The 7,517-nt window shown below is 49.4% G+C and overlaps 1 non-coding gene and 1 pseudogene across 1 annotated transcript; both read right to left on the bottom strand.

Annotated features, from left to right (window-relative positions):
* Window positions 1-2,756: 2,756 nt before the first annotated feature.
* Window positions 2,757-6,680, bottom strand: LOC138460513 (28S ribosomal RNA; annotated as a pseudogene).
* A 455-nt stretch (window positions 6,681-7,135) lies between these two features.
* Window positions 7,136-7,286, bottom strand: LOC138459966 (5.8S ribosomal RNA). Its single transcript, XR_011262745.1, has one exon. It is a non-coding gene; the product is annotated as a 5.8S ribosomal RNA (ribosomal RNA).
* Between the last annotated feature and the right edge of the window lie 231 nt (window positions 7,287-7,517).

The raw sequence follows: 7,517 nt of genomic DNA, 5'->3' as shown, positions 1-7,517 counted from the left end.
AGATTGTCTGTACCTTATAAAACTTCTGTGATCACCTTCCACATGAACCCACATGGGAATAAGGATGCGGAACCCCCTTCATATACAGTGAATTATAACCCTCATTCTGTCCCATTCTGTCTAAAGAAAAAGGGTTCTTTCCAGGTAGGAAGATTTACCAGATGCAGGAATATAGCATTCCTTGATAAAGAAGTGGAACCAATATATGTGGGAGATCCTGTGTATTTCATATGTGGAGAAAAAGCATATCCTTGGTTACCTAGGAACTGGGGAGGTATGTGTTATTTGGGATTTCTGTTCCCTGGGGTGTTTCTTTTAAAAACATCAGACATAACCAAATTGACTAGGTCACGACCTCGCCGTAATATTGAAGACGGGTTGATTGTAGAGGACATAGCAAAATCATTCATACCGTTTTGGGGCCAGGCGATAAACTCTTATAACATAAGACGACTGTCTAGGATATTAGAAGAAACAATAAATGGAACCACTGGTATATTATATAATATGACGCTTGAAGAAAAAGGAATTCGATTAATGTCACTACAAAATAGAATGGTCCTTGATATAATCTTAGTTGATCGCGGCGGTGTTTGCAAAATCGTGGGATCAGCGTGCTGCGTATTTGTAAGTGACTCCTCCCCCACGATTTTTGAGGCGATAAGAAAATTACATGTGTTAAGTTCCGATCTTCATCCCCCTGAAGGCGGTTGGCAATTGAACATAAGCTCCTGGTTCTGGGAAGTGTTGCGATCCTGGGGATGGAAAATATTTGCAATCCTAGTAGCAATCCTAGGAATATTCGTGACATGTTGTTGTTGCATACATTGTCTCCCCATAATATGTACTGAAATTAGCGAAGAGTGTGTACAAATGATGAAACAAAAGAACATTACTAAACTAAACACTTGCCATAGTAACGAATCTGAAACCATTAAAGAATTCATGGCAATTGATATTATTAATATTAACGAGGAGGCAACAAGTGTAGATTAGTCTGAATTTGGATCAGATTCTGAAATCTAATCCAAATACTTGGTCGGAGGAGGAGGCAATATATGGATGAGACGTTTGGCTTATGGCCAAGAGGAGGGTTTGTCAGTCCAGAAAAACTAAGCACCCCTTGAGGGTCCGGAAATGAATGATAATTGGTTGGCCGAAGACCAACCGCCTCATTTACAGTGTAAGAATATATATTCATTAGTCATTAGTTATTACGTAGCTATTAGTTTAACTAGAGTGAAGCCATTTTAAGATGACCATAATCATCATTTTGTTTTCTCTCTCTGCTCTCTCTAACGTTGCCACTTTGCCTCATGTAAAACTGATTTGCTGTCGATATTATTTCGCTTCAATGGCCCAAGGCTAAGAAACATGTTGAAACATTACACTGGAGAGCCAGACAGGAATGCACAATTCCCTCCCTCACATATCCTTGAAGACAGGTAGCAAAGCATATAATCAGTACACGAATGCCAGCGAGTCTCCTGAAAGAATAGCAATGTACGAAATTAGCATTTAAAGAGTTGAATTATGATCTTCTTTATGGCCCCCCTTTCTGAGCCCAGTGAGGCCCCAGAGAGCGGGCTGACTTCTAGAGCGAGAATTGAAACTTAGAGATAGGAAGGCCTGGTATGTGCCAGTCTCCTACGCACAGCTTGCCTATGAAAAACAGAAATGCTGTGTTCTCGCAAACTAAGAATGGTGTCTGTAAAAATGGAGATTGCAACCTGTTACTAAATATGGTGGTTTGAAGTGTCATATTTATCATGATGGTCAATCATCGCCTCTAATTCAAAGGGAAATGAATTGGGGGCGGCATCAATTGTGTCATTGCTGATTGTAAGGTGCTCCTTTTGTATATATGTAACTGATGTACGACTCTTTTTTGCTTGCCTCCCCCGAGGTCTGTTAGACACACGTCGCGGGGCGTGGGACCACTTGGCCAATTGGGACTATTTGTATTGCAATAAACCCTAAATTTTGGGAACAGAACCTCGTGTTTGCCGTATCTATTCGTGTGTGGTGACTGTGCCTTGTTTCCACATTCGAGGGTCCCTCAGGGACCCCTTCAAGATGGCACCCGAATAGGGGCCCTCCCCCACTTGTTCCATCGTGTACGTTGCAAAATAAGGAAGGCGACAAGAACGGCAAGGACGGGGGCGATCGAACCGGGATCGAAAGGTTTTTGGGGCGCCCTGCATAAGTGATGAGACTCCTTTCTGCAGATCTGCACACCGCTGATCCCTGATCGACGTCCCCAGCCAGCGAACAAAGAGGCGAGGGTCCCGAAACGAGGCAGAGCCGAGATACGCAGACACAACGTCATTGGTTGCGTCAGTATACGGACGAATTGTGTCTTGGAAAGACAAATTGGTTGATCAGGTGAGTCGTACCCCGATTAATCCTTATATTGGATGAGAGTTGATTTTGCAAAATCAAACACTCAGGGTAAGTTTTATTAGCCAAGGGTAAGGTCAAAACATGCCTGGGGTATTGTCCACGTTAGTGGGATTTTTCCGCTGCGGTGAACAATCTTTGGAAACTGGCCAGGAAGCACCACCGGGAGGAACGCCGGCTTATGAGATGTACATAAAGTATGGTATGGGAGCGATAATGTTGTGTGAGACTTGGCATAAGCAAAGCAGAAAACAGGAAAATCTTCAGTGGCCGATTGATGGGAGTTTTGGTTGGGACGTATAGATAACCTGGAAAAGGTGTTGATTAGTAAAAGAGCACGCCCTGGGGCACTTGACACCCTTAAGGACTGGAGAAGGGAAGCAATGCTCAGATACAGAAGTAGAGAGAAACATGCATGTAGGCATAAGTCAAAGATGGAGAAAGCTGAGGAGAAGGAGGAGGAGGAGTGGAGTAACAGCTTGAGAAAGGAAAGGCGGCGCAATGAATTAACATAGAAAAAATATATCCACAACAGATGGTGGCTTTGCCCCATTGTCTCCGCAGCCAAGCACAAACACCAATTGTCTGAATTTGCGGTTCCTCTCGTACTGAGCAGGATTACTATTGCAACAATACATCATTAGTAGGGTAAAACAAACCTGTCTCACAACTGTCTAAACCAACCTCATATTCCCTATTAGCAGGTGAACAATCCAACGCTTGGTGAATTCTGCTTCACAGTGATAGGAAGAGCCGACATCGAAGGATCAAAAAGCGACGTCGCTATGAACACTTGGCCGTCACAAGCCAGTTATCCCTCTTGTAACTTTTCTGACACCTCATGCTTGAAACCCAAAAAGTCAGAGGCTGTGCTTTTACGGTCTGTATTCATACTGAAAATCGAGATCAAGCAAGCTTTTGCCCTTCTGCTCCGTGGGAGATTTCTGTCCTCCCTGAGCTCGCTTTAGGAACCCCGCGTTATGGTTTGCCAGGTGTACCGCCCCAGTAAAACTCCCTACCTGCCACTGTCCCGGGAGCGGGTCGCGCCCGCTGGGCGCTTGGAGCCAGAAGCAAGAGTCCCACAGGGCTCCCTCAATGGGTAAGTGAAAAAACGATGACTAGTGGTATTTCACCGGCGGCCCAAGGGCCTCCCACTTATCCTACACCTCTCATCTCATGTCTCTTCACAGTGCCAGACAAGAGTGAATCTCAAAGGGGTCTTCTGTCCCCGCTGATTCTGCCAAGCCCGTTCCCTTGGTTGTGGTTTCGCTAAATAGTAGGTAGGGACAGTGGGAATCTCATTCATCCATTCATGTGTGTCACTAATTAGATGACAAGGCATTTGGCTACCTTAAGAGAGTCATAGTTACTCTCGCTGTTTACCTGCGCTTCATTGAATTTCTTCACTTGGACATTCAAAGCACTGGGTAGAAATCGTGTCAACACCCACTGTGGGCCTTACACAATGCTTTGTTTTGTTTTAATTTAACAGTCGGATTCCCCTGGTCCGCACCAGTTCTGAGTCAGCTGCTAGGCTTCGGCCGAGGCCAAACGCCGGCCCGATCCCCGGGAGGGGAATAGCGAGAGGTGACCACCGCAGCTGGGGCGATTCACAGGAAGGGCCTGGCTCACATCCAGAGTCGGTGCGGCCCTCGGGGAAGAGACAGCTCGTCCAGCCACAGCGCGTGCCCAGCCCGCTTCGCACACCAGCCTGACCAACCCAGCCCTTCCCGAAGTTATCGATCCGACTTGCCAACTTCCCTTACCTAAATTGTTCCAACATGCCAGAGGCTGTTCACCTTGGAGAACTGCTGCGGATATGGGTACGGCCTGGCGTGAGATTTACACCATCTCCTCCGGATTTTCAAGGACCAGCGAGAGCTCATCGGGCGCCGCCGGAACTGCAACGCTTTCCAAGGGTATGGCCCCTCTCTCGGGGCAACCCATTCCAGGGTGCCCAGCCCTTCACAAAGAAAGCAGAACTCGCCCTGAGGATCCCGCCAGCTTCTCTGTGATCGTTTGTGTTAACGCACTGGATGCCGCGAGGGCGCCCATCTCCGCCACTCTGGGTTCAGGGATCTGAACCTGACACCTTTTCGATCGGCTGAGGGCAACGGAGGCGATCGCCCATCCTTGCGCTCGACCATTTCTTAAGACCGACTGACCCATGTTCAACTGCTGTTCACATGAAACCCTTCTCCACATAGACCTTCAAAGTTCTTGTTTGAATATTTGCTACTACCACCAACACCTGCAGCGGCTCCACCCGGGCACTCACCCCAGGCTTCCGTGCAGGGTTGGATTGTCCCCTCGGCCTTTTTCGCCCCGTGGATGGGCCGAAATCGTTCCTGGGGAGTGGGGCCGGTTTCTGGCCATACCTGGGCCAGTTTGGAAATAAAAAAGTGAAAAAAGAATTCTTTTTAAAAATGTTTTTTTTTTCAAAAAGCCTTTCATCCTTCTTAGGTCGATAAATGAGTACCAAGACAGGTTGGGTGATATTGTATGCATATTTTTTCTATAAAAAAGAGCTTAAGCCTAAGTGCTATACAATAACATATTATCATTTGGCCTTGGACATCTGCTTGCATTCACAGTAATTTAACAGTATGGATCTATACCACAGATATTAATGATACATATGGTGATCCATTCTTGTATGAAATGTATATCACATTAGTGAAATCATAAACATTTTTTTCGTAGTGTCCTTAGGAACAATGCCATTTGATGACACTTCCTGTTTTGTGAAGGGGTGGAAGGTTGTGTTTCATCGCTTCCCGGGATGTCACTTTGCAGTGGGGTCAAATGACATCACTTCCGGTGATGTCATCAGAGGTCAAGGGTGTGAGGCGACGGGTGGGCCACTTTTTTGAGGCAAGGGGTGAGCCACTTTTATTTGGGTGACCGGGCCTATTTCTTGTCCCAGTCCGACCCTGCTTCCATGCGCACCGCAACGTTCGTCCTACTAGACCTGGCTTAGGCCTTGCGGCTCTCAGCGCTGGCTGGGTATGGCCCAGACGTTCCAGCACCATCCATTTTCAGGGCTAGTTGATTCATCAGGTGAGTTGTTACACACTTATTAGCAGAGTCCGACTTCCATGGTCACCGTCCTGCTGTCTATATCAACCAACACCTTTTCTGCGGTCTGATGAGCGTCAGCATCAGGCGCCTTACCCTAGCATTCGGTTCATCCCACTGCGTCAGTTCTGCTTACCAAGACCTCTAATCAATCGCTTTACCAGATAAAACTCAGTTTTCCGTGCACTAGCTACCCTGAGGGAAACTTCAGAGGGAACCCGCTACTAAATGGTTCAATTAGTCTTTTGCCCTTATACCCAGGTCAGATGACCGATTTACACATCAGGAGCACTATGGACCTCCACCAGGCCTAGTTCACCATCGTTCGGGTCCTATCACACACGCTCATGCTCCATCCGCTGACAGAGCAGGCGAGACGGGTCGAAGTGCGCCCACCGTGACGGGTTCCCACTGCAATCATGCGTGCCGGCCCTCACCTTCATTGCACCACAGGGTTTAATTTGGGCCATCGACTCGCGCACGTGTTAGACTCCTTGGTCTGTGTTTCAAGACAGGTTGGGTGGTTAACCGACATCACCTCAGACCCCTGGCGCCTTTTGTGGGCCTCCCCGCCCGGGGGAACAACGTGGATGGGGCGCATTGAGGGCCGTCCACCATAATTGCACCGGGAGTCCTGCCTCCCGTCGCCGCCCCGGCGACCCCCAAGAGGGGCCAGGACGACTGCCGGAGAAGGGCACAGCGGACACAGCAAAACTGCTGTCAGGGGGCTGTAACACGCTCTTCCTTCCGCATTGAATACTGCGGGTGGACTGCAAGGACCCCATCAGTTTACCTCTTGACAGTTTCACGCCCTCGTGAACTCTCTCTTCAAAGTTCTTTTCAACTTTCCCTTATGGTACTTGTTGGCCACCGGTCTCGCGCCGGGTTTAGCCTTAGATGGAGTTTACCACACACTTTGTGCTGCATTCCCAAGCTACTTGACCCCAAGAAGACCTGATCCCGGCGTGCCAGAGGTCGTTACCGGCCTAACACCATTCACAGGGTGAGACTCGATCAGAAAGACTTCAGCCCCCTGAGCAATGCCGGCATTCGGTCTTCTGTATGCCACATTCCCTACGCCTGCAGCTGAACAGGGATTCGGCACTGGGCTCTTCCCTCTTCACTGACCGTTACTTTGTTTCTTTTCCTCTGCTTAGTAATATGCTTAAATTCAGCGGGTCGCCACGTCTGATCTGAGGCCGTAGTCGGGGGAGCACAAAGCTCGGGGCAGCTGGCCTCGGGCATGTACGGGGGGTTGCCCCAGCACCTTGCCTCTGGCACAGCCGAGTGTGCGCGAGGCCCACACTCCATGGCCATCCTGCGCCAGCAGCCGTGGGACACCACAGACAGCCACAAAAAGCACGGCCAGGTGCCCCGGTATAGGGTGAAGGTAAGCCATGCTTTTTTAAGGCCCGCTTCCGCTGCCACCACATCCGGGGCGCGCAGGCCACTTGGCCCTCCTGAAACCTGCATGAGGCGGGGAAACTGGGGAGGCCGGGATGCATCGGCAATGAGCCTGCGCACTAGGTCCAGGGATCCTGCGATGGTGCTGATCAGGGTCTGACCTAAGGGGGACAAAGGGAACAGGGGAACAGGGTCCCTGCGACAGCCCCAGCCACGTCCCTGGGAGGGAATCAAAGGGCAATTGATATACAAGCGACACTCAGACAGGCGTAGCCCTAGGAGGAACCCGGGGCCGCATGGTATGTTCGAAGTGTTGATAAATGTGTCCTGCAATTCACACTAATTCTCGCAGCTAGCTACGTTCTTCATTGACGTGCAAGCCTAGTGTTCCACTGCCAAGAGTCACAGGCAACTTTCTTTTTTGTTTTGTACCAGACGTCGGCCTGTCCCTGCCGGTGCAGGAGAGGCCATGGGGAGGCAGCGTCGCCTGTGGCAAGACAGCCCAGCACCCTGTCTATCTCGTCTGAGACCATTGTGATTTAAAAGAAAATAATCCATGCAGGAAGCCGGCCCGCCACTTGCTGCAGCACGCTGTTTCCCAGGGGGATGGAGGCAGGCCGCTCCTTGAGGTTCTT

The sequence above is a fragment of the Ambystoma mexicanum genome, chromosome 4p (assembly GCF_040938575.1).
Source record: "Ambystoma mexicanum isolate Mex_15411 chromosome 4p, UKY_AmexF1_1, whole genome shotgun sequence".
Lineage (NCBI taxonomy): Eukaryota > Metazoa > Chordata > Amphibia > Caudata > Ambystomatidae > Ambystoma > Ambystoma mexicanum.
Note: the sequence above shows the minus strand (reverse complement) of the source record. Positions and strands in the feature narration are given on the sequence as shown.